This window comes from Zosterops lateralis (assembly GCF_965231275.1).
Source record: "Zosterops lateralis genome assembly, chromosome: 3".
Taxonomy (NCBI): domain Eukaryota; kingdom Metazoa; phylum Chordata; class Aves; order Passeriformes; family Zosteropidae; genus Zosterops; species Zosterops lateralis.
The window spans coordinates 105,342,385-105,369,377 of NC_139764.1; positions in this window are offsets into that span (position 1 = coordinate 105,342,385).

Genomic DNA, 26,993 nt, shown 5'->3' on the forward strand with positions numbered 1-26,993 from the left:
GATGCTTTCACTTGCCTCAGGCTGCTTGGGAATCATGGAATACATACTCTTAATTCCCACAAAGATTGTGAGAAAGAACTGTCCAAACTGAGAGAAAGCTTGGATTATGGGAGACAAGAATGTCCTTTTCAACAAGAAAGACTTGGTGCTAAGTGTCAAAAATAAACTGCAAACACAGTAAAATAAGCTTGAGTAGCTTGAGTAATCTAGTAATCTAGAAAAGCATGAATTAAAATTTTGCATATAATGTGGTTGAAGCAAAATGTGTGCATATATATATATATATGTATATGTGTATATGTATCTTCTTCTTGTTCTTAATTTACAAAGTAGATGTATCAGTTGTAAGAAACTCACAGTGCCAAGGTAGAAATTCTCAGTGCTCATTCTCAGTGCTCACAGAAGTGTTGCTTAAGTGGGACTTTGCAGAATGAACTGAGGAAAGTTCTGGGAGTGGAGGATTGGCTAGTCAGGCAGAGACCCAAAAAGTAGGGAGCACATGTATGGAGTATCAGGAGCAGAGAAGTAGTTTTGGTAAGAGCAGACCCACAATAAAGTCCTCAAAATCAGACACATTAACACATCTTTTGTGCATCTTTAGAACTACTGAGAGCTGTTGATCTGAGAAGGAAAAGAACGCAGTGGATCAAGTGCTATATCTTTGTTTTGAAGTAATTTCCTTGGATCTTGCAAACAGATATCTGTCTATTTAAATAAATAAATACATACATACATAAATAAATAGATATAAAAATTAAAATTTACATTTAAAAAATACTATAATAAGTATTCTGCGTCTGAACACAGCAATGGTTACATGATCACAGCTTGCATGTGTAGACCTCTGGTTTTCTTTGATATATGTGTTTTAAAGAAAAGATGGACAGTCTTGAACCCCAGGAGGGTTTTATCTTAGTATCTGAATGTTCATTATGATTTGAAGGGTGCTGGATGCAGTGGGAAGCAGGGCCTGTGAGGACACAGAAGGCAGTCAACCATCCGAGAGCAGGGTTGCAAACTCATACAACGGCTTCGAGAATGAAGAAAGAATGACAAGGTGGATGTAGGTAGTTATTCTGCCATGGAAAGCTCTTGTTTTCCAGGCTGTTCCAGAGAAAGCTGTTTCCATTTTTTATGAAGGACAAGTAAAATTCAAAATGAGATAATCCAGGTGTGAGCTGAGAGAGAAGTAGATTTCTCAATACTTCTTGTATAAACAAGAAACATGAACTCAAGAAAGTGCCAAAAGCAGTTCAGCACTTGAGAAGGTAACGATTAAGACTACTGGTAAGTAAAATCTGTAATTGAGTTTTCATCTCTTCTTTTGCAAACCACCATTTCATTCAGATTTGGTAGATTAAAGATACTTCTTTTAAATCTTGGCTGGTATCAAAGTGATTTTAGGGTATTCTGACAAACTTGTTTCCTTGTCAGATTGACAAATATGACAGATTGAAGTGGAATGCCTCTTTATGTACGTGAGAGTCCCAAAGTTGGGAAACATTATCTGAACACAACTCCCTGACACTGACAGCTACAATACAACAAACCAATTTCCTACTATAACTTCAACATCTATTCTTTGGATAACCATTGAAGAAAATCACACTGCCAAAAAAATAACATTATTGTCATTACAGCAACTCCATTCAGAGCTGGCTCTGGGACAAGACAGGAACATGCATAACACTGGACCTTCTTTAATAAGTACTTGGCACTGTAGCACAACTTTCAGATCCTTAACTAATCTTCTGTCTGACCCTGTAATATGTAGAGTCACAGGACCAATAGATCTTAGATCAGGGCCCACACAGCGGACTCTCACCATTTCAGTCCTAACTCACCTTCAAAATTACACCCAGAATGGAAATTTTCTTTTTCTCCATTCGATCCAGGAATTTCTGTTGAGTTGCACAGTTCCAGACTTTACTCAGTTGGGCAAATTTGAACTTTATTTACTCAGAATAAAAAAATTACTACTTGGCACTCGGTGGGTAGTTATTTCACCAAGAAGGTAGTTTAAAACTGGTTCATTTTGGCTACCACTGTGTTAAAAGGAAATTTGCAGTGGTCTGATCCTTCTAGATAATTAGGAACATCACTGATTTCAGTGCATATATTAAGGACACTCGAAAGATATAATGGTAGACAGTTTCCAAAAAACTTAATTCGAACAGCTGTTTTGTGGTTTCCTTCCAGAGTCTTAAATTTCTGGTTGTTGAAGAGTATGACTTCAGTATGCAAGCTCATCAAAGTGTGATAAATGATTTTTTGGAGAGAACTACTTATGATTAGATGAAATTTCTGGGCTGATTTTTTCATAGCGACTTAAGATCTTCACTATTACACTGGAGACCTTCAGTGCTGATGTTTGCACATGAAAACTGTTTTGTAAAATATCTACAGGCAAATTTATATTCACAATTTATTGCTTCAAATAGATTTTTTTTTAAAAAGACGCATAGTAAAAAAAAGTAACAGATCCTAATTTAGCAAGCTTTTGCAAATAATAATCAATCTAACAAAATAATATTATTTAACTAAGATGGAATGAGTGCTTACTGTGGAACAATATATCACTAATGATTGGAACAGGTGCACAAAGTGTCTTAATAAATCAGTAACCTGGAAAACACATCAATTATTTTGAAGGTTAATGGATTTTTTGCTTGTTCTCCAAAACTCACAAAGATATTTTCCTGAATACTTCAAACTATTCAAAAGCAAATTAAACAAAAAAACCTCAATTTAAAAAAAAAAAAAAAAAAAAAAAAGAAAAGGAAAAAAGCTTAGGGTGGTTTATAAAACAGAATAAAGTACTAGTGACACAAAAATAAGCAGAATATATTTAGGAGCAAGTGGAACTGTTGTAGCACAGTATATATTGAAATGTAGATAAAATATACTGAAAAGAAGCTGTTGGAGTTACAACTGGAGTGACAACTCCCATCACACTTGGAAGTAATTCAGGTCACAAATTTTCTCGGAAACATTCTTTACTGAAACAACATTTTTTTTGTGAAATTTTCTAGTGGCAAAGATTTTTGAAATCCAGAATAGGAATCCTGTCACAATATAATGTAGAGACTAATCTGATACCTGAAATACTTAGCTATAATCTAGCAGTTCCTGGAATTTTGACATTAATTTTCTAATCAGTAAAGTGGAGAGTTATAAGCTTTGGAAAGCCAACAGGCTGAGCGAGGTGACTGTCTCCTCTACTCCATTCCCAGGAGATCCCATCTGGAATATTGCATGCAGCTCTGGGACAGAAGATGGATGTGGACCAGTTGTAGCCAGTCCAGAGGAAGCTGGGATGAGATGGTTGGGGTTGTCCAGCCTGGACACGAGAAGCCTCCAGAGAGATCTTATATCACCTTCCACTACCTAAAGAGGGGGGTGCAAAAATTTTGGAGAGAGACTTTTTACAAAGTCAGAAGATAGTGTTAAGGGAAATTTCCCCATCTGATCACTCAAGAGACTCACTGGTAGTCACACAGCACCAGGGACTTTGACTGCCAGGTTCAATTTTCAATTTCAATCTTCACAGCAGGTGGTTCAAGGAGGCACCTTGGCTCCCTACACACCCCAGAAACTCACACACAGACCAGGTTTTCTTACTGGTTTGTCTCCATGTTTCCCACAGCAGAGTCTCACATGTCTAGTTCCATAAAGCCATTTTTTCATGGTGCATTAACACAGAAAAAACCAGCTGGAGCTGATGTCTCTGAGGAGAGTCCCCACCAAAGGAACCCCTGGGCTTTCATACCCTCACAGGCTAGCCCTACACAAGTCTTGCTTTTGATCTCAAATCTCCTTCTACATCCCCATGCCCATCCACAGCTCTTGCTGTGTTTTTCCCTGTCCATTCACCTGGTCATCAGTCTTTGTACCTTTTGTTATGCAAAGGGTGGGCAGCTCATGACTTTTTGTCTTCCTGGGCTCCCAGCCTAGAGCTCAGTCGGCATCTCATTCTGCGTTTCTAGTTGCAGCTTGCAAAGGAGCTACCTGCACGAGATGTGCTCCTCAACAGGGGAATGGCTTTAAACTGAAAGAGGGCAGGATTAGATTAGGTATTAAGAAAAAAAATCTCTTACTGTGAGGGTGATGAGGCGCTGGAACAGCCCAAGGAATCTGGATGCCCCATCCCTGGAAGTGTTCAAGCTCAGGTTGGATGGGTCTTTGGGCAATGTGTTCCCATGGAAGGTGTCCCTGTCTATGGTAGGGGGGTTGGAACAAAATGATCTTTAAGGTCCCTTCACAAATCATTCTATTTTTCTATGATTCTATAATTTTCAAAAGAAAGAAATTAGTTAACATCAGTAATTATTGTCACAAAAGTGTAGCAAAGAGAGAGAAAATAAAATGAATTATTTAGTACTTTAGGGCTCTTGTTTTGCCATGTCTTTTAGTATGCTGTTGAGCTTCCAGAGAGACTGAAGAAATAGGAGAATTAAATAATCACTTGGAAACTTACACAGTAGAAAATTTCACCAACAAAAAGGATTTTTTAAATGAAAACTATGTTTGTGTATAAGCAAATTTCATAATGGAAACTAATTTGCAAAGTTAATGCTCTTGCTAAAAGCCATTTATCTTCTTTACTGTCTAAAAAAGAATTACCTATGTGCATTTTTAACATGCACTGTGTGGTTGCCTATTTTTACTAAATTATGTTCAACTCACATCTGAGCTTGTTTTCACAGTTTATTCCATCTTTAAATATTTTATTTTTAACTAAACTCGTAAGTAAATCTCTTAGATTTATAGATGCAGAAGCTAGCAAATCAGCATCTCAGATTCAGTTACCATTTCCTGAAGAAGGAAGGAAAGGATTTGAGTTAGAGGTATAGGCAGCAATACCTGTGTTGATTTCTTTCACCTTAGCACCTTCTGGATTCTTACTTCCTAGAAGGATGTTAATTTTTTCTTGCTTTGGATATCTCAGAAATTATTTTCATAGTTCATGATTTATTTTATCTGGGGAATTTAGTTCACCCAGTGATGTAAAATGTCTATTTCAATCAAAGCCAGTGCTCCTACAGAGAAAACCCTGAGATATGTCAAAGGTTGAGCTTGATGATCCTTGAAATCTCTTCAGACCTAAATGATTCAATGATTCTCTGTCTGATGCAGCTCTGCATTCACCCAGATAAAACTGGTAAGGAAGGAGACTTCAGTTTCAGGGAATAGATTCAGCAAAGGCCCAGAATCTTCTCTTGGTGAAAAGGTAAGTCCCTGACTAATGTGTTCCAAGGCTTGACAACCCTTTCTATGAAGAAAATTTTCCTTAAATCCAATTTAAACCTCCCCTCCTGTAACTTGAGGACATTTCCTCTTATTCTGTCACTTGTTATCTGTGGAAAGGGACTGTCCTCCACTTTACTTCAACCACAGTTCAGGTAGTAAGGTAGGAAAAAAAAAAAAAGGTATGTAGAAAGCAATAAGGTCCACCTTGAGCCTCCTTTTCTCCAGGTGGAACAACTCCAGGTACCTTGGACCTGTGACCCACAAAAATAGGCCTCTTGCCTCAGTCTCCAGACTCCATGAAGGAGAACATGAAAAGAACCAAGTGCTCATAACGGGTGATTCTGTCAAGGGGAATGTATAGAGCTCTGCCTGGGAGTGGATGAAGAATGAGTTGGGACTTTATGGGTCAGAATTAAGGGTCAGCCCCAACCATTCTGTGACTCTGCCTCATTTTCTGCAGCTCACAATCAGAGTCGTTGAAACGCACCATTGAACTCCTCAGGGCGTCCTACAGATGGCAGCAGCCATCACGCCATATGTTCCCTGGGGCAATCCTATATTAGTAGGATAAATTAAAAATAGTTTGTCATTTTGAAAGACATATTTAGTACAAAGTATTTTTCAAGCTAAAGAGCAGAGATGGTGTGCATCTGGAGGCAGAAGATTAGACAGCTTTACAGCAGGAGTGGCAGAGATATATGGTGCTTCCTTATGATACAGCCTAATTTAGCGAAAAGAAATTGACCTGTTAGACAAAGCCTGGATATTTGACTATGATTCATACAGGGACAACTGTGGATCAAAGAGACAGACAGAGGACTGGAACAAAAATCCCTTGGTTTCTTCCCATCTCACCAGAAGTCAATTCAACTCTTTCCAGTCTCGTAAACTAAACCAAAGCTAAAACTAGACTCTCTTGTATAATACAGAAAATTGATTAAGAAATGTCATGTAATTTGAGATATTTCAAATAACAACTAAGGTAAGATTTAGCTTTTTTACAGCAACCCTGCAGCCCATGGTCCAGTTCCAGAGTTGAAGCACCATTCACAGAGAAATAGCCTTCAGACTTCATTTCTTTTGATATTATGTAAGCCAAACAGCCTTCTTTTTGCTATTATCCTCTAGTTAGTATTCATGTAATCTTGCTTTCCTACTCTCAAGATAAACAAGCAATTGACAGTCCCTTCATTTTCAGCCAAGCTTACAATTTAAAAAGCTGCAACCACTTTCACAGCCGTAATTAGCAGCATGTGGGAATTCTGGATCCAGTCCTCTACCACGATTTTCACTACTGAAGCAAAAGATATGTCTAGACCGCAGACAGAGAGGTGATGGAAAGTCATACCTGAGCTGTCCCTAGCTAATTTGGGTTTCAGTAAAAGAGGAGATGTATGAAAGGGTCCTCTGTGTAGTCGCACCAACAAAAAAAGCACTTTCATGACCTTGTTGTGTCAGTTTGTTATCATCTATATTCAAAATAAAAAAAAAAGTGAAGGGCTAAATGTTTACCTTCTCCTGTTCTCAAATTCAGACCCACTGCTAACAGCAGCTTTACCACTGTGGAGTCAGCACCAGTCTTTGAAAGCCCTGATGCTACACCTGTGCTATGGGCCAGATACCAAAGGCAGTAAAGTTAACAACATCCACCTCTACAGCACAGCTTTTAACCCAGATATTCCTGCATGGAGTTTGTCAGTGCCCAAAAAGGGGCATTCCTCATATATGAAAATTTTAAAAGATACAAAATCCAGTTATCCCACTGTACTTTTAATTTGATTCACACTGAGTTAAAAATAGGAATTCAACACAAAGTTGAAAATTTCAATTTGATGTTCATCTGCTGGTGTTCAGCATGTCTTTCACTACCTGATTAGGGAAGTCAGTGTTTCCTCTTTGGGGGGGAATATCAAATCACAGTGATCTTCTTCTGATAAATTAGCAGATTAAAAGTTTAACAGTCAAATTTTAATGGATTTTCCTCAGTCTAAATCACTTTTGTGACTTTTTTCTCCTCTTCCCTTTCCCAACCTTATTTTAAAAGAATGCTGTTACTAGATGTGTATGGAATATTAAAGTTTCTGTTTCAGCAATGCCAGATATGGGAAGAAAATATAATAATTTTCCTTTTCATTGTTCTCTTGTTAATTAGACCAAATAAATGTTCTTGTCATAGGATTTCAACTTAGGAAAATTAAATCTGTCTATTATAACCTCAAAATCCTCTCAGGAATCACAGTCCACTATTACAAAAATCCTATTAAAATTTTTATTCCATTTTGAACATGTATGTATAAAACACAGTGTAATACATTAATGAAAAAATAAGCAAACTTTTACATTTTACTCAAGAAGACACTATATTCCAAAATATAGATTTAGCTCTGAACAAATCAGTAAAGTGACAGACATAGGTAAAAAGGGAGAATAACTGGTTGGCTGCTGAACAACAACTGAGAATGGAGAAATTAGAAAAAATACTAGAAATGGGTCAATTGTAAAAACTTGATGAAAATACTTTTAGTGAACACAGATTTAACAAGTTGTATAAAAATGAAAATAACAAAGTTATGGTTGAACACCTGAAACTGAAAATGTTTTTTCCTATCAATGTGTGATGCTATAGAACGTTTTCTAAAGGAAGATTTGTCTCTTGGGGCATTTTAAGTCTATATTGGAAAAAATAGTTGGATGGAAATAATCTCACTTGGGTAGAGATCTGGACCAGATGGTCTCATTATTTCAGTAAATAAATAATGTAATGAGTTTTGTACCATGATCTATTGAGTAAGCAAATGCCATTTTTCATTACCAATTTTCTAAAGATACTCTTTGGAAGCAAATGGTCACTCTGGATGCAAAACCTAACTCAACTCAGACTTTAAAGGAACTTTAATATGATAATAATTCCATTTTCCAGGAAGTCTGAGTGGATATGAAATTAAAATATGATTCAACCCCTTAGTCTTTGAGTAGAGATACAGCTTGGGAAATTTTTGTATAGCATAGCCTACGGTAAACCAATTTCAGAGAAAAACATACAAAGTTAATTTTCTAGGACATTATCTGTTACATTCTGTACAATATTGTGGGAATGCATTGATTTCACTGGTATTTGAATCAAGCCCTAAATTCACTTTACAAAAAATAGACTAAACTGCAGTGTCTAAACATAATGAACTCTTTAGAAAAAAAAATAAAAATAGGTTTATTCATCCACCAGAAAAATACATTAAAATAACATTAAATTTGTGATGCAAAACAAAAGATGTGAAGGAGTTTTGTTAAAAGTAATGCTTACCATATGTTGTGCAACACACTGACACAACACAGTACATTTAAAAAGTAGTTAAGGGGCACCCTGTAGTGCCTAGGTGTAGGGTGACATCTGGTAATTCTTCTTTCATGACTCAGAGTTTAATTTCATTTGATTTTTGTGTCACAATCCTCCTTTTAGTGTGCTGAACTAGCTTCCTTTTTCAGTAGGTGGATTGAAATAAAGTAAAATGGACACAGTTCAGGGAACAGTTGAAAATAGACAGGTATATACACAGAGTATTCATACAAACTAAGTTACCTCCCACCCTCAACCCTGCCTTGACTAGCATGGAATTGATTAAGAAAGGGAAGGTTGTTGTCATCCAGTCTTTTACAAAACACATAAATAATTATTTGAAATTGAAGGCTATTTCCTAATTTCCTCTCAGACATCAACCTAACCCACAAGTACAAGATTTCTTTAGCTCTTTCTCACCAGGTGCTGTTACTGGGATGTCTTCCTTCTGTGGTGCACATGTGGTTATCTCTCTAACCACATAATGCATCACCACAGATTCTTATTTATTTTGTATACTCATCCATCAAACATATGGTGCCGTGATCTTTCCTATGTTACTTTGCCAAAGTGCATCTGAATGATTCCTCAAACAAGTCAAATAAATTGTGGTTACAGTTTAGTTGTCAGATGATAAATCCCTCTAAATTCAAGTGAGTTGCACTTTAGAAGCTAAACATTAAATATCATAACTTTTCTATTGTGACACAGATGCTTAAAGCCCCCTTGGTTGTCTCTGATGGCTTCATCAGAAGCCTGCACAGTTCCCTAAACACCATTTTAGGCACCTTGCTCCTTGTGCCATTGGATATAGTTCTCCTGTAAGTTGCCATCATATCTGTCATTCATTTGCAGTTAATTCAGGTATTATTGAGCAGTCAAGTAAAATTTTTATTGAGCATGCACCCTCAATTTATATATATATATATTGAACCTTCTCTTAGGTGTCTTCAAACCCAAACCTTTCTGTGATTCTATGATTTATTTATTATAAATATACATGCATGACTTTATTAATATATTCTATACATTACAAAATACAAAAAAAAAATAGATATTGGAAATGAGTGAGATAAAGATGAATTAAACATTATTAAAAATATTTTATTTTGTTTTATTCCTTATTAACAGAAAATATATTTTCCTCCCCATCTAAATGGAGACTCTTACAGAGAGAGCACCCTTTATACTGAGACGCTACTTCCCAAGAAATGGCTGGACATTGCCTAGTCTTGGAAAGTCAAGAATAATCTTTTGTTTTCCTTTGCTTCCTCATGTGGTCTTTGCTTCTGCATTATTAAAATGCTTCTATCTTGACCTAAAAGGGGTTTGTCCTTTTTATTTTCTCCTTGTCCCCTACCTTCTCAGGACCGCAGCCAAGGTCAATGCAGCACACAGATTTTAGAATGGGTACTTACCATTTTTACAGACATTTCAAAGCATATCCAGATTTCACAATTGGTCAGGGACCTCTGTTTTGGGGACTAAAAGAAGTCACATTAGATAGAAATCCTCAAGATCAGAAAGATGCCATGAAATAATAAGGATTCTGTTACGAGCAGATGTACCTCATGAGCAAATTCCTCAGCACCCTGGAGTTTGTGATTATAATCAACACACTTTTACCTCTGAAGGCAACTGATGTTGTCATGAGTCCTCTGTTGTCACGAGTCACAACAGAAACATCCTGGTGAGAACCTGTTTAAAAATATTCAGATAAATATTGTATTACCTTGACAATGAGATATTATTAATAAAATCAAGGCTCCTCAAACATGACCCTTTATCACCATTCTTTCAATGACCAAATTACCATAGCTTGAGAACAAATATTGTGGCTTTTTTATCTGAACAGCCTCTGGCTTTTCCATACACTGCTTTAATCTTGTACATTGTACATGAACTCCTCAGCTTAGCTGAACTCAGATCAGATTCCCACCCAATCCCTATCTGTCTTCTTCTTCTGTCTTTAATTCAGTTCCTGCCTGTCTCACCTCTAATATCTTAGGGCTAACACTAACTTCCAACCAACCCTTATCTAAACTAATCTCACCTATTTATCTCTAATCTCTTTTTCTCTTCGGCTTCCTACTTTATATTCTGTGCTAGTCTAAAGGTTTGGCAGTAGGGGAGATTTCAACTGATGGAAGGTGCCCCTCAATTGCAATGCTTCTTCCAAACATTTCGTGTTATCAGATGTGTCATCTCCAATTTAACAAACTTCAGTGTAGGTAGCTGTCATTCAACAAGTTGTACATTTCCCTAATGAAACAAGATAGTTCAGAAGGATAATAACTATTTGAGTGGCAAAATAACAGAGGATATAAAAGAAATCTTTCTGAGTTAGAACAAATATCCATCCAGCACAGTTTTCTATCTTTGTGAATGGGTCGATACAAAGGCTGATTGAACAGTAAAAAAGAACCACACATATGTAAGATAAATCCTTTTTTTCACATAGTGCCTACTAGCTTCTGCTGTGCAGACATTTGTGACAGAGATTGCATCTGAACCATGTTTTACCACCACCACCAGATCTATTCCCAATGAAACTGTCTGACCTTTTAAAATTCATTTATGCTTTTGTTCCTAAAGCAATCTATGGCAATGGATTCTACAGTTGAATGATGCACGGTGTGAAAAGCACTTACTTTTGTTTGCTTTAAACTTTCTGCCTAATAATACATTGGGTCGTCCTTAGTTCTTGTATTGTGTCAAATCGTGAATAATTGTTCTTATTGCTATTCAGCATGTCATTGTGATTAATGTCTTCCTCATATTGCTAGTAAATGGAGTTCTAGTCTATTAACTGTCTACTTTTATGAAAGCTATTACATATTTCTGATCATCTTTCTTTCACTTCACTTCTATTGTATTTTATTTCAGATATGTGTAGCAGAACAGTACATATTGTGCAAGATGCAGGTGCAACACAGATTTATACAGACTTCAGAGCTATTCTGTGCTCTGCTGAGCACTTAAGATATTCCTATCACCAATATCAGTAGCACAGCTAGGTCTTCTGCTACTGTAATTTTACAGAAATGAGAATAGAGGACACAGAAGATAATATGGAATAAATATTGCTGTCATAGACATGACATTTGCAAGTACTCAGTGTAGTATTTCCATTTAACCTAGTCTGTCTTATACATATATCCAAATATAACCTTGTATACATATATATATATGTATATATTGGAGGAGAGAGAGAGAAAGACAGAGAAAGAAAGACAGAAAAAAAGAAAACTGTGAACTTTAATCATAGACAACTTGATCAGAAGTAGCCTTTTGCAAATTCCCAGCAGAGTAGTGGGAGGTTGTATTTTTCTGTGATTAGTGTTTATAATGCTTTAAAAGTTGATTAGGACAAAGAATATTAGGGAGTGTTTTTCCCTTGTAATAAAATGAGCAGACAAAGAGAAGGATTTTTTTTTTTGTGTTGATCTTCCAGCCATTTCCTGACTGCAAGTTGCAGCATATAATCTTTAAGCATATAATGCAGACATGAAAAATTAATGTCGCTTTGTCCTAATTTTTCTCTTTTTTTCACATATATGAAAACTAAAAATCAAAGAATCTGTAGGAAAAATATTAAATAAAAAAGTATCATTAAGGTAATATTTTAACTGGACAATTGCCTATGATGCCTTGAATAATGTTTCAGCTATCATGGCTCTATACTGCTCATAGGAAGAAAAATTATAGTGCATCTGCTTTTCGAAAACTAATCATTCTTCTCTTATTTAGTCAATTGGTAGGATCTGTTTCTATAAGAATATGGTTCATTTTAACAATAAAATTTGGTGGATTGATTATATGGAGGAATACAAAGAATAGCAGTAAGCAAAAGTATAGTTAAAACCCCCTACGGAAACCAAACTGATACTCCTTAGCTAATGTCTGAAATCTGAAAAACTGTGCAGATTAATCATTGCTTAATGCCTGTTTACCAGCAGCATTACTCACAACAAATTGCACACCAATTTAAAGTCTAATGCAAATGTTTATCTGCAGTGTTCATTTCTAGGACTGCAACTTATTCCATCATTGATTTTCACAATGACCTTAACAGCCACAAGCTTCATTTTATTATCAGTAAAATGAGAATTATTCTGTATATTTAGGAGGCATCTCTTATACTAATTGGTTTTTGTATGCGTTTTTTTATTTTCCCTTGTAACGCAAATGGTCAAAATCTTTATAGGGTCACATAAGCCCTCGGGTCTTGGCACACCGTGCTGTGTGTCCCTATTAATTACCAAAACCTATACCCAAGAGGTAGACTGCAAAACAACAACAGGATGCTCATTTAAGACAGAAAGTCCAGCAACCAAAACAGGCCCCATTTGACCTCGTGAGCTCTGTATATTTTTACATCATGTACTCAGTCAGCTCTTGCACAAATTTTACCCAGCTGAAGTAGGAGTGTGGTGTTCCGGGCTGTACACTCTGGCATTACCAGTGTAATGAGTCTGACCCACTTTGCTAAATTGTACTTGTACCTTAATTGAATGCTTTGGTGCCACACTCGTGCTCAGAACACCCTCACCACAAAACTTACTCGGGTGATGAGTCTTATTTACTGCCCATTTTGGCATTACACTGGGGCTTAGAACCTTTGCTGTTTGCAGAAAATCCCTGTTAGGGATCTTCAATGCCTTTGAAATTCAGGGTTTGGTTTTTTTGTTTTTTTTGTTTTTTTGTTTTTTTTTTGTCTTCTGAGATATCTGTATGTGATCGTTAGAACAAACTTTTAGCTTTATTCACCTGTAATTTTGGAAGAATAAAATGAATTGACTACAATACTTTAAACAGAACATAAATTAGAATTGCAAAAACAGCTTCTTGGCTTATGAATGCTCTGTGTGACTGATTTCCCCCCCATTCTTATTAGTATAGAGCATATAATCAGAACTTAACTTATAATAAATAACAGATAATTAAAGTATGCTCACTCACAGCAAGGATGAATTTGACCCTGTATTTATGAACTGACAAGTCATCTAGGCAGCTACTGTGCCTCAGGTGGTGCTATTGTATTCCTAATCATACTTACTGTCAATTAAAAAAAAAAAGAAAAAGTAGAAGTTGCTAACATAATTATTACAATGAAATGAAAATTTGTTCTCACAATAGTATTGAAACAGCTAAAAGGTCACAGACTGTCTTTCATTAAGAGTCTTTCAAAACATGATTTTTAAAGCACAATGAACATAAATATCCATTTTGTTCTTGAACAAACTCCCAGATCACTGGAAAGGTGTTGTAATGAGATACTGTTTTAGTGTAATGTATTTCTTCAAAGCAATAGGCAGTAGTTACTCCCATCTGTCCCTGTACTGGGGACTGTTGCATCTGCAGTTTTTTTCACAGAAAAGATGGATTTTAGAAGTGTCTAACTCAATAATGAAGTATCCAAGTTCTTCCTATTGTCTCTAATTTTGCATTTTTACTGAAAATATATGAGTTATGTATTCTTTTAGTATTTCAAACATGCCATAACTTTATTTTATTTTATTTTATTTTTAATCCTGAAAGCCATTACATCTGTCTTTAATCATTTAAGAGGTCAAACACAACAAGGAAGCATACGGTGACTGGAAGCAAGAATGGGTAACTTGTGAGGAACAGAGAAACACTGTCAGAGTATCCATAGACTGAGTTAGGGCTGCTAATACAAACAGAATAATCAAAACAGAATTGAATCTGACCAGGGATGCCAAAGACAAGCAGGAGGAGTTCTGGAAATACATAGGAGGACAAAAAGAAGCTTAGGGAAAATTACTTTGGTAAATGGGGACCTGTTTTTCAGTGAGGCAAGAGAGCTGATGAGAGAGGACATGCTGAGGTACTGAACACCATCTTTGCCTCAGTCTTTATTTGCAAGATGGGCCTTTAGGAATCCCAAGTCCCGAAGCCCAAGAGGGGCACATGCACCACTGGTGTGAGAATCAGGAAATCTTCAGCAAATGTAACATTCACTGGCCCATGGGCCCTGATGGAACATACCCACTGGAGTTGAGGGAGCTGGCAGATGTCAGTGCAAGGCCACTTGTAATGTCTACATTCAGTGACAGGGAAAAGTGTCCAAAGCATGGAGAAAAGGGAATGTCACTCCCATTTTCAGGAAGTGCTAAATGGAACTGCCAGGGAAATAAAAGCTGGTTAGCTCCCCTCAGTCCCTTGGAAGGTATTGGAGCAGCTAATCCTGAATCATGCCAAATCTCCAGGAAATTTGTCAGGAATAGTCATCACGACTTCACCAATGGTGATGACAGGGCAGAGTGTACCCTCAGCATACTTGTTGATGGCACAAATTTGGGGCAAGTAGCTAGTTTCAATACTGATTCCTCAGGCAGCAACCTAGTCCATTTTATTTATTTATCTTAAAATAAGACGACTAGGCTGAGTAGAGCAATTACAATTATGGGTAACAATGTAACATCAGGAAAATAGAGATCACGAGCTGGCATCTTTTTCACACAAGTATAGAGGAAATACTTAATATTTTATTCTGTCCCCAAATCTTTATCTAATTATGTATTTTCTCCTATGCAAGTGACACATATTAACAATTTTGGTTATGTATATCACTGTAGGTGATGCATATTTTAAAGAATGAGAGCCAAGTTTACCTTTGGTTCAGGTCCTGTGTTTTCAAAAGACATGCAGTATGGACAAATTAAATCTACCCCTTTCTGTGCTGCACTCAATGCTGGCATTGCATCTGAAGCACTTCTATTTACAACTGTGCTGCTACTCATGCAGAAGCTGTAGTATTCAAGGTCGTGACTCATAACAGAGAAGATCAAATTTCCCATCAAATCCTTTACCAGTGTCTGCCAGTAAGTCCCATTACTTGTTTTAGTTTTTCAGAAGCTCTCTCCCTTTCTAAGCACAAAGGAAATATACCTCAGTCCTTTTCAGGCCTTTCTTCTTTCTGCTCCCTCTGAGATCTCTCAGACTTCACACAGCTGATGATATCTTTCTCAGACTAGCAGACACATATCTCTTAGTAAAACTGCCAGCAGCAAATGTCAACTATTTTCTTTTATCAATACTAGGATGGTCCCTAACAGCTTGGTTTAGTTTCTTGGTTCTTAGCTGTAGCTGAGAGCTGTAGCAGTTAATGATAATGATTCATGTTTGTCTAGTACTGTTCATCTAGCTGCATCTAGCAGGATCCAAAAGTGTTTTTTCTGATCAACAGAACGTGTAGAGGGAGCTCTGTGCCTGCTACTGAAAGAGAGAACACTGAAACTAAATGGAAGTGAGAAAGAATTCACATAGGCATCTCATACCTTCCTCTCTTTTGATAGCTGGGAAGTAATATTGTGGATCATGGCTATCCTAAGCTCTCAAGAGCTGTCTCATGCAACTATTATGTGTCATTATAGCATCTCTTCATCATTACTGAAGGAACAAAAGCCAGGTAGAGGAAGGAAATGTGAGGCTGAAAAGAAAGGGAAAACAAAATACTAGGGTCAAGAGAAACTTTCAGTAGAAGAAGAGTGGGTATCTTGTTTAAGGCAGTGGAAAACTTGAGACTGTTATTCCACCTTTAGTCTGAGGTCTAAAATTCAAGAGACTGATTAGATTATCAAAGAATATCCTCAGTTGGAAAGGATCCACAAGATCATCAAAGTCTGATTCTTGGCCCTGCACAGCACCATTCCCAAAATTAACACCATATGCCTAAAAGCATTGTCCAAATGCATCTGGAACTTTGCCAGCCTGGTGCTGTGGCCACTGCCCTGGTGAGCCTGTTCCAGTGCCCAAACACCCTCTGGGGAAAGAACCTTTTTCTAATATCCAACCTAATCCTCCCCAGACACAACTTCAGGCTGTTGCCTCAGTTCTGCCACTGGTCACCACAGAGAAGAGATCAGTGTCTGTCCTTTTCCTCACAAGGAAATTGTAACTGCAATGAGGCCTCCTTTGAGTCTTCTCCAGGCTGAACAGACCAAGTGACCTCAGGCACTTCTCATGCAGCTTCTCCTCAAGGCCCTTCAGCATCCTTGTGTAGCCTTTCTCTGGATTTTCTCTAATAGCTTTTTTATTAATAAATATTCTAGTGATAATGACAAAAATTGTTATACAACATTTTTTATTATAATTATTTTTATTTTTGAATTTGGCACAAAAGGAGAAGCACTTTAATAATAGTTATCGGTATTAGTAAGAGTAATATTAGTCATAGTCAGAAAGCCAAGAACATGTAGAAGTGAGGCACTAGGTATTCAAAATGTCTTTTAAAAGGAGCAAGAAACTAATGCAAGTGCAGTAATAGAAACAGAAGAGGAGTAATATTCAAGTTCAATGTCTTTTGGGTACATAAGGGAAGAATAATCCACGCTACAATTTAGAAGCTCACCTATTACTACTGTGGGAGAAGAAAGGTTATTGGGTAGATAGAGTGATTATGGGCCATTAACATAATGTATCCTTGGAAAGATCAAATCATCTCCTAGGCCACATCTGAGGAAGGGTTTCCAGCAGCAATGTGATTGCATGAGGCACTCCTGAGACCACACCTCTAAAGGATCACCAGTTGAAACAGGAAAGTTGAAACAGGACTGAAACTTTGCCACCACTGGTCCAAGAGGACTTTAAAGGAGCATAGGGGCTTCTTTCTGAGGAAAAATAAAATCACTTATTTTACCTTAAATTACTTATTTTACTCCACTCAAAGGAGTCTGAAAATTATGTACTTTGTTTCAAGAAATGGAAAAAGGAGGAAATACCTAGGAGAAATAAAATATTTACATAAAATTGATCCAAATTAGATATGAACAAATGCAGGCTCTGAATCAGAAAAAAAAATCTGAAAGGATAGCAGACAAAAAAAAAATTAAGATCTAGCAAAAACAGTTTTGAAAGGATAATACTATGTAGCCACTGACCTTAACAGAGCCTGGATTCAGTAGTTCAGGATGTCACTCCCAACAGTCATTTCCAATACTGCTCTTAAGGAAATACAACTTCATCACCAGGAGACACAGAGACAAAACACAAGGAAATTATCAAAATGTTATTAGTGACCACATGTCATAACCAGAAATCCTCTATGTCCCTGCCCTTTGCCTGCAGCAAATGCAAAGCTCCTTGACAAGCAAAGCTTTGTTTCGTTGCCATGCAAGTCACAAGACAACTATTTCACTAGATGTGGCCATATCTCTCAAAAGTCACTGCAGTCACAGACCCAAAGTACTCATTTTCGAACTACCTACTTTTTTTCTGCTCAAATTATGAGGGCTCCTTTATGTAATTTTTGAGTTTGACTTTGGAGTATAAAAGGTTGGGAAATTTTAATGGCTAAAATTAAACATGTATGTAGTCAAAAAGAAGTATTTCATGAAAACAGTACTATCAAATATAACAATAATTCTGGTGAGTTAATGTAGATTTGGTGGAATTTTCAGTTATCTGCCAGTCAGAATGAGGATTAGTAATAGGTGCTGGTTCTGAGGAAACTGACATGGGATGGCAATATTTTCATGACCATCTCTAATTTACCTTATTCTGAAGTGACCATTAAACTACTTAACTGGAACACTAACATTTAGCATCCTGCTTGCTATAATATAAAGCAATACAGAAATCCCAGGGCAAGTTTAAACAAGCCATACATTTACAGTTATTTCTCTCAGGACCAAAAGCCCCCAAAACACAGCAGCATAAAGCTGTGGGGTTTTTAACCTGAATTAGCATCTCTGATGTTGTTCACAGTGTGACACCAGTGGTTTCTCTGGTTTTTTATGAGAGAGTGAGATGAGACAGTGATAAGCAGTGAGGCTTAAGGGATGAACAAGCAAACACTGATGCCTAAACAAATGCTTGTGAAACTAGAACCTCAGACTTACTCTGAAATTATTGTTTCTTCCCACTGCTGCTTACCAATACCTCTAGCTTTTTTTGTCTGTTTCCATCTTATTTGCTTGAAAGTGTTCCTCAGCAGGACTGAGTCATATGCAATATTTATAAGAACTTCTCTTGTTTAAAGACAAAATTTTGTTTCCATTATGGGGAAAAAAATATGAGCTGGGAATACTTGTGACCATGAAGAGTTGTTATTTCTGAAAAGTACTTCTTTCCTTGAATAAGACAATCAATTATTATGAAACAAAATATCTAGCTGTGATTTAATTTGTTAGCAGGTTAAATGAAAGAAAGTATATGCCCATCTAATGTTTTCTCAGGGTGTAAAAACACATGGGTCAGTTGCGATTGTTCTTGGGACTTTACAATCTTACAGTCAATACTTTTTTTCCAGTCTGTGGATTTTATTTAATGAATTGAAAACATTTTAGACAAGGTAATGTTAGTCTCAAGACAGATAATTCTTCTACTTTAGGCAGCGTAGGGAAAAAAAAGAAAAACAAATGTTAACTTTCAAATCCATCTCTATTTTGCACACTTCAAAATGAAGGTAGACTGAATTTCTTTATACTTTATCTAATTTAAAGATTAAATGTAAAACCTGAGTTCTCTGTAGGTATAGAATTATCATTTCCTTCCAATGTACTCTTGTTTCTTGCTGAGTATAACATAATTTCAGAATAGCAAAGGATTGTTGATTTACAAGCTAAATAATTATTTTATTCATGTCTTTATTAAACAAAACACAAGCCTGAGTGATTACATTCTGCCTACGTAATTTTCCCCTATATTTATAGTAATAAGGAATTTGAAGCTGATCTTTCTCATTCAATGTACATCAACATAGCAGTGACTCCATCTGCCCATGGAATTAGGCAAAAGAATAATATTTTTTGTAAAGGATATTTTAAAAAGATCTTTCTTTTTCTTCTCTTTATTGAGAGATATCAGACAATCTCTATATTGTCTGATGTGTGGTTGTATTTGAAAGACAGGTGAGTCACTCCTGGTTTTGATTGTCCTAATGAGGGAAGGACACCACCACTGTTGCTGTTTCAGTTTCTTTAAACAGATAAATACATGAAAATTAAATTATCTTTTTAGTGCACTTTCAGAATACAAAGCTGATATCTATAATAGGGAATTTTTCCTTTAGGTCTCTTATAGCAGCCTAAAATGCTTTACTTTCTATCTCCTTAAATAATTCAGAGATGCATTTGTCTCTGCTATTGTGCTGAGTATCCCAGTGCAGCTAACAGTTGCCACAACCTACCTTAAAGCTATTGAGATCATTTCCAAAGACATGGGGTGAAGCACAGTTCAAAGAAAGCTGCTCTGACTTATTCCCTTTTTCCTTACCTGTGGCTCAGCTGTAAGTAAACGTGACTTGACTTAGAGAGGAGGGGACAAATTGTCTGGTGGTGGTTCCTTGTGGGGGACACAGGGATCGATCTGTGAGAGTTCAAATCTTAGGATTTTTTTTTAGACCTTAAAATAATGTAACCTTGTTTTACTTGTCTGGCTGAGCACAGTGCACTGATAATCCATTTTCTCCTTATAATAGAGCTAATGGCAACTGGAAATGACAACTTCAAAGTTAAGTTAGTGTAACATTGTGTCACTTTTTGTGAGAACAATGTTAATTAACACATCACTTTGCACCATGCTGAAAAAATACTGTTATTAATTTCATTAAAACCTCAATCCATGATGTTGGCTAAATACAAAAGGTGTGTCCTTTTTGCTAGTGATTATTTGACAAAAGATTAAGTGGAAAAGATGAGTTCTTTTATTTTTGTTAAAATTCTTGGAAACTGACCTGGATTTTGACTGGAAGATTCATTAATATTCATTTGTATATAATTGCCTTAATTTTAGTGATAATGACTTCAGTTACCAACTGTGTGATTGATGGGACTTGTGTCTTCTCTCTGAAGGAGATGAGCTAAATAAAAAAGTAGAAACTTGCCATTCATGCATGATATTTTTAGCTGCCTTTAATTACAAGCTAGCTAAATAAGCATGCAAACCTTGCAATGATTGATAGGATCTCTGTGCTGTAGTGATTATTATACTTGAAGTTAGAAGGTGCTTGAATCAACTGAGTTCTAAAATTAACTGGAATCTCTATCTCAAAGAAGCCTCAACTCTTACTGAAATTAGCAATGAAGAAACCTTAAATACTTTGGCTGTTCTAAATGCATACACACACCCTCTCTCACTCAGACAATAATCTTCATAGTCATCTGCAAAGGTACCACCTAGATGGGCGTTGTATATCCCAGCTAGATATGAACCAATTATCCTTCACAGCAAAGAAATCCCTGTGTTTTCAAACAGACTCATTCTTCCCTGCAATGAAACATGACTCTCTAAGCTTCTAGCAATGAAAAGCAGGACATACAAGACACACTCAAGGTTCTATTTGTTGTCATGGCAGGCAGTCAATATCTCTGCATTTGGCATTGTCCCATGTTTCAGAGCACTCAAACAGAGAAGTCTAAACCTCATAACCCTCCTCTTGAATCTTCTGTTATCAGTTATATCTTCCCTAGAGCAAGTGCTTAGCAGAACCAAATCAGCTGAGTTTGCTGCCACTTATTTCAGTTCTCTGGCCAAAAGCTATCTGTCATTCAGAAGAGAAAAAAAAAAAAAAAAAAAAAAAAAAAAAAAAAAAAAAAAAAAAAAAGTATCTTCTTACATAATCTCAACAGAAATTCCACCATCCTTCTGAGGGAGGTGTTGAAATTAATACCCTTTTGTTACCTTACTGACATATGGAATGAATATGTGATGGTCTTGTTATCACTTGTTAGGCTGAGTCTTTGTGCAGAAGGTGACTTACAGGATGCTGTATCATACAAAGCTGAAATAATCTCTCAGAGTAATGATACATTTTAGTGAAATTATTTTCTTGGTGATCAGGACCATTTCTCATTATTCATTTGTCATTTAAAAACATATCATACTCCTCATAAAGTCAAAACTAAATTTATGTTGAGAGTGGTGCTAGAGAGGGGATTAGAACTTCAAAAGAGTGATTTCTTAATCCAGAATGACCTACATTCTCTTTCACTTATTTTAGGGAAAATATTCCCAAATAATGTTATTTAATAGCCTTTTAAAAATTATATTTCTCAGTGATTCTATGAATAGTTCTTCCTGTGAGTTACTTGACTGATGCCATAGCTTCTGGAAGATAAATTTAGGAAATCCCTTTGTACATGCAGTATGGGTGTGTCTTAGGCCAAATTCATCATGTTGTGCTCTTTTTCTGGATGTGTTCAGTGTCAGTGTAAGGAGGAGGATTGCAGCCTACTTTTGGCCACAGAATGATTTTATGCCAAAATTTTTGAAATTGCAAGCAACCACCTATAGACTGGAGTAAACGCATTCAGGCCTGGTGTAACGAGTGGTACAGGGGGACGTCACAACATTATATTTTCTGACCAGCAAAACCATGTTGATGAAAACATTATCGAGGCATTGCACAGCAGGGAAAGGGCAAAACATCCTTGTTTACCTTCTCTGAGTGGAAGAAGTGACTATATTCTTCCAAAATGATGAGATTGATTGATGTACATGGCACAGAGAGTTCTCAGAGAGCTGTACTGTGTACTGTACTGTACACAGCTGTACAGGCTGTACTGTGCAGATTCTCCTATGCCACTTGCTTTGCACTGATTGCTGTGTCTTAGTTGTTATTATTATAATGTAGTGATAATCCTTCACTTTTTTATTTAAATAAAGACAAAATGAATGGGTTTGAGCTGCTCACAAGCTATTTGTTGTTTTATCCTTAAAACATTTATTTAAGTTTTAATTTATTAATCAATTAAATAAAATATTACATTGCTCATAGCCTCAAAGACAAGAGCAATTAGCAATGAAGGCTGTTTACAAGCTGATTTATCTCAGTAAATACCAGCTTGATATTCAACTACAAATGTAATTATGGCATTTTCATTTCTCTTCATTACTTCTTTACCTATCCCTTCCCTGTACAATTTCAGGTATATTCAATAGTGATCAATGGAACTATGTCAATTTATTTCAGCAGCAGATCTGGCCCTAAATAGTTAACAGTGACAATATGTCTCAGTCATTTTAAAGACAGAGATCAGCTGTCAATGAAACCTGAAGCCAAATGGTACAAACATTTTATACTTCTTGGGTAGTGGCCCTCAGTATTGAAATCTCAGGGTTTGAGCAGGTACACAAAGGAAAGTTTCTGAGGGTGTCTGGACAGTTTGCGAACAGTTCCAAATTCTCCTAAGGCTATCAAGCTGAGAACCTTCTGTCATACTATTGTTAACATTTATTTCAGTTGGGGAAAATAAGACACAACCTATAGTCTTTTAAGAATGAGGAAAGTCCATAAATATGATTTCAAAAGTGCATCTGAACACAATTAATTTCTTTTCCTCTCTGGATCATTTTTAACAAAGTCATCATAAACACATCTAAGAATTAATATTTAATAGAAGATTTAAATGGATAAACTGAATCCCTTTTAACTCAAACCCACCTGATCTAGTTATATAGTTGGCTCATGTCCAGCCTCTCATCCACCAGCAGCCCCAATTACTTCTTGTTACTGCTGGTCTTGATCTCCTCATGCCCCAGCCTGGATTGGTAGTGGGTGTTTCCCTAACCCAGGTGCAGCACCTTGCTTGGCTTTATTAAACCCCATGAAATTCCCAGTGGTCATATATTTTGTTAATATCTCCTTAATTATGACACACTAACATTATAAATTAATAAACCTCTATTAATAAAGATGCTAAATGAGTATCCTGCAGTCTGAAGGTGTCTAAGATAAGTAGATGTAGGCAACTTCAGGAAAGTGTTCCATGAGTTTCTCCAAAGAGTTCATTGACTTGACTAAGATAACAGCTTCTAAAGATGAGATGGCTCTAAACAGGATAGCCCCAACATAAAAGTTGTGTTTCCTTCACATTGTGAAGGGAAAAAAATAGTGGCATCTGTGGCTGTTCAAGCTTTACAATGTGCCTAGTCTACCTTTTCTATAGACACAGCTGTGAGGTCTGAACTCATGACAGCATCCTGATCTTTAACTCATGAATTTGCATACCCAGGCTGATCTTTTTCGTCTTGTAAACATATAAACACAGTGCAAAGTGTATCATGACAGCGAGAAGATGAAAAGTGCTCTAGTAAACCATAAGACCAAGGAGAAGGAAACTACAGAAAGTAGACAGCACTTGAAATTAAATGAAAATTTTCATGAATATTATGTTCCAAACATTTTCACTGACTCACAAGGGGATGAGAAGGTAAGGGACATCTGGAGGTCATGCTGTCCAACCTCTGCATCAAAACCAGAATCAGCTAAAATATGTTACTCAGAAGTGGACCTAATTGGGTTTTGAATATCTGAAAGAATATGTGGAGATGACATGGCATCTCTAAGCCCAGTTCTGTTCCAGTGTTTGACCACTCTTACAGTAGGAAGTGTTTGCTTATGTCTGCAGGCCATTGAATGTTTCCAAAAAGAAATATCTTTAGTTTCTTTCTCACCTTGTGTAGCTTCATTAGACAAACACAAGTTGTCATACTGAAAAATACAATGAGCAGTCATTTCCTACTGTCCTCTCATGATACTCATCTTTCAGACCTTCCCCCACCATATCCCCAAAATCAACTCTTTTCCACCTACACTACTCAACTGTTCCTCTAGAGAAAATATTCTATAGAGCTGTGGTAAATTTTTTCCTTTGTACTTTCCCACTTCTGTCATATTCTTTTCACACCCCCAAGTCATGGACAAATAATAAATATATAGAGTGGAACATTTTGCTCTATATAAATTTATTAATAAGTACAGTAGTTGTCTTTTCAAATGCTTCCAACACTGGTCAGAAAATCATCTTCCATTCTTAAATCAAGCCATAAATCTGAAAGCAGTTACACATTAATTTCAGATTTTAATCTAGAGGATTTTACTCAAGTGAAATAATTATCTAAATAAGATTATGATACACCAGATTTATCAGTGAGGAAATATTTTCTATGTTTTTCTATAACCTTTCACAATATTTCTGTTTCTCCCTTTGTCCTCATATAAGAACAGAATGAACAACAATGAACAGCAAGTTTTTTGTGATTCTTTAGTCACTATGTGCCTGAAAAAGGTTCTTTGCTGGCTCAAGAATGTGTTTATTCATGAAACAGTTAAAACCCATAACCTCTTGCCTTGTCACAGCTTTTCCACTGCTAAGAGCAAGGCAAACCCCCACAGGCCTCAAATTTTATGTTCATCTTTATACATGACTATGGGTCACCTAAGGAACATATTTTATATCATCTTACCCTCTGATCTTTGATCTTTTTCTCTTTAAAGTGTGATGCAAATGATTAAGATCTAAGAGAAAAAGCAGCAATTAGATAGAAACCAAATGTCAGTCAAAGTGGAGAGGGAATGTATTCTATATTTTTCAGCTAAGGAAAACCACCTTGATATGTCACAGAACTGTAGCATTATGTTTCTGGAACTCTGTTTTTCTCAAAACAAGCCTGCCTGAGGTGCTTGGTTAATTATTCTGCTGGTTCAGAAAGTCTGCAGAGAGCATGGGTACTTGTGTACTCATTCATCTCTGATTTTTAGATTCAGAGTTGGATGTTAGCTGATTCTACTTGTGTGCAAATCCCTCCAAACAGATTTGAGCCCCAACACTGTATTAAAAAATACAAGGAACACATGAAAAAGCTGTCAACTGTATACAAATCAGCAGACCAGGAGAGTAAGACCAAAACTGGAAACATCACAACATGAAGAGCAAGACTGAACTGAGCATCCACATTGGAATTCTGCAGCTAAATTGATGGATGCTCTAGGAAAATCAGAACTCAAGGAAGCAGACTGCAGTGGGCTGCATAGTGCCACAAATACCCTCAAACTTTGAGATGTAGTTGCTAAAGCTCCATTCAACAATAATAAAAGAACTTTCATGATACAAAGGGAATGCCTTGCTGTGTGGGGATGCTCCATGTGTCAGTGGGTAAGATTTACCAGTCACCATTGTAATTACTGGAGATAAAGATGGAACTATGATGGTCTATATATGGCCTTGTAATCATGACTACCTTATCAGACACATTCCTTCTTCCAGAGACTAAATGATTAAAAAAAAAAATAATCCAAACCTGAATAAAAACATAGGTCCTGCTTCATTCTTCTCTGTGTTTTGAAACTTAACTCTTACTTAACCTGTTAGATAACCATTAACAAAATTCTCCTTATGGCCTAGGGAAAGAGGTGAATAATTGAAGGGATCAGTTCAGACCTGGATCAACCTCTGGAGAGGCTTTCTCCTTGGAGCTATAGGAGGTACTAACAGTGACCATTCATCTTGGTTTGTCTGTCTCAATGCTTAAAATAAATAGAGCTTCATGCAAATAGGCTGTAATTTCAGGAGAGCATCTGCACTCATTTCTTTCTTCAGAGTGAATCAACATTTCTTTATTTTCTCACTGAGAAGATTATTGCAACTATTAAGTTTTTTTCTTTTTTTTTTTAGAAGGATAATCAGGCACTATACCTAAATCCGTCAGCAAAAGGAATGAGTTTTAAGAATAAGGCACAACAGCAACACTACTGCTTAATGTGAATTGTAATTGTAGAATTAAGTAGATAACAGCAGCATATGAGAATAACATGGGATTTATTTCTGTTGTATTATAAAACTAAAGAATTCCATCTGATGAAGTACAAATAGTTGGTAGTTTTGGTCTTAAAGTCTTCAGTAAAATTGAGAAAGCAGTGTGTCCCAGCTTATAAATTTATATATAAAACCTAATCCAATCCAGAGGAGTCATGTATCAACTTAGATTTTTTTTTAATGTTGGAAACCAGAATTGAAACAAATTTCCCACTATAGCTTTAAAGTCAGACCATTACATTATAATCACATGCACATTTTAACAGAAAATTCCTATAGGAACTATTGAATTCCATCCTGAAATTTGTGTAGCAATATAAATTTTACAGGGAAAAAAAAAGTAATACTAACAATATAATAGACAAATAAAAGTTTAAAATGTATCCAGGTTCAAATGCACTTCTGAAAAATTAAGCCAAACACTTCCAAATTGGAGCCAGAGGTCTGTGGCCATGGCATCAATATCTGTGTCTGTTAGTACTTGCTAAACACAAAGAAACAGATAAGGATAATTGGAGACGTAAGTGATATAACCACGCACTTTCCCCTCTTCATGAATCCACATGTGTGGTTTCATCTGAAATATTTTGAGTAGCATTTGGATGTAATTGTCACCATAAAGCTTTCAAAAAGTAAAGATGTCAGTTTGGACTAAGAGGAAATAAATAACTAGTTTATATATAAACATGGATATATGTATATGGAATTTTATGAAGGAAAAGTTACTTTCTAAGAGCTCTGTTTTGAATACCTTTATAGAAAGTTGTTGTATATTGGTGTAGTTACACTGATTTACATCTTATAAGAGCCTGTTATTCTATTCTATTCTAATGTATACGTGGAAA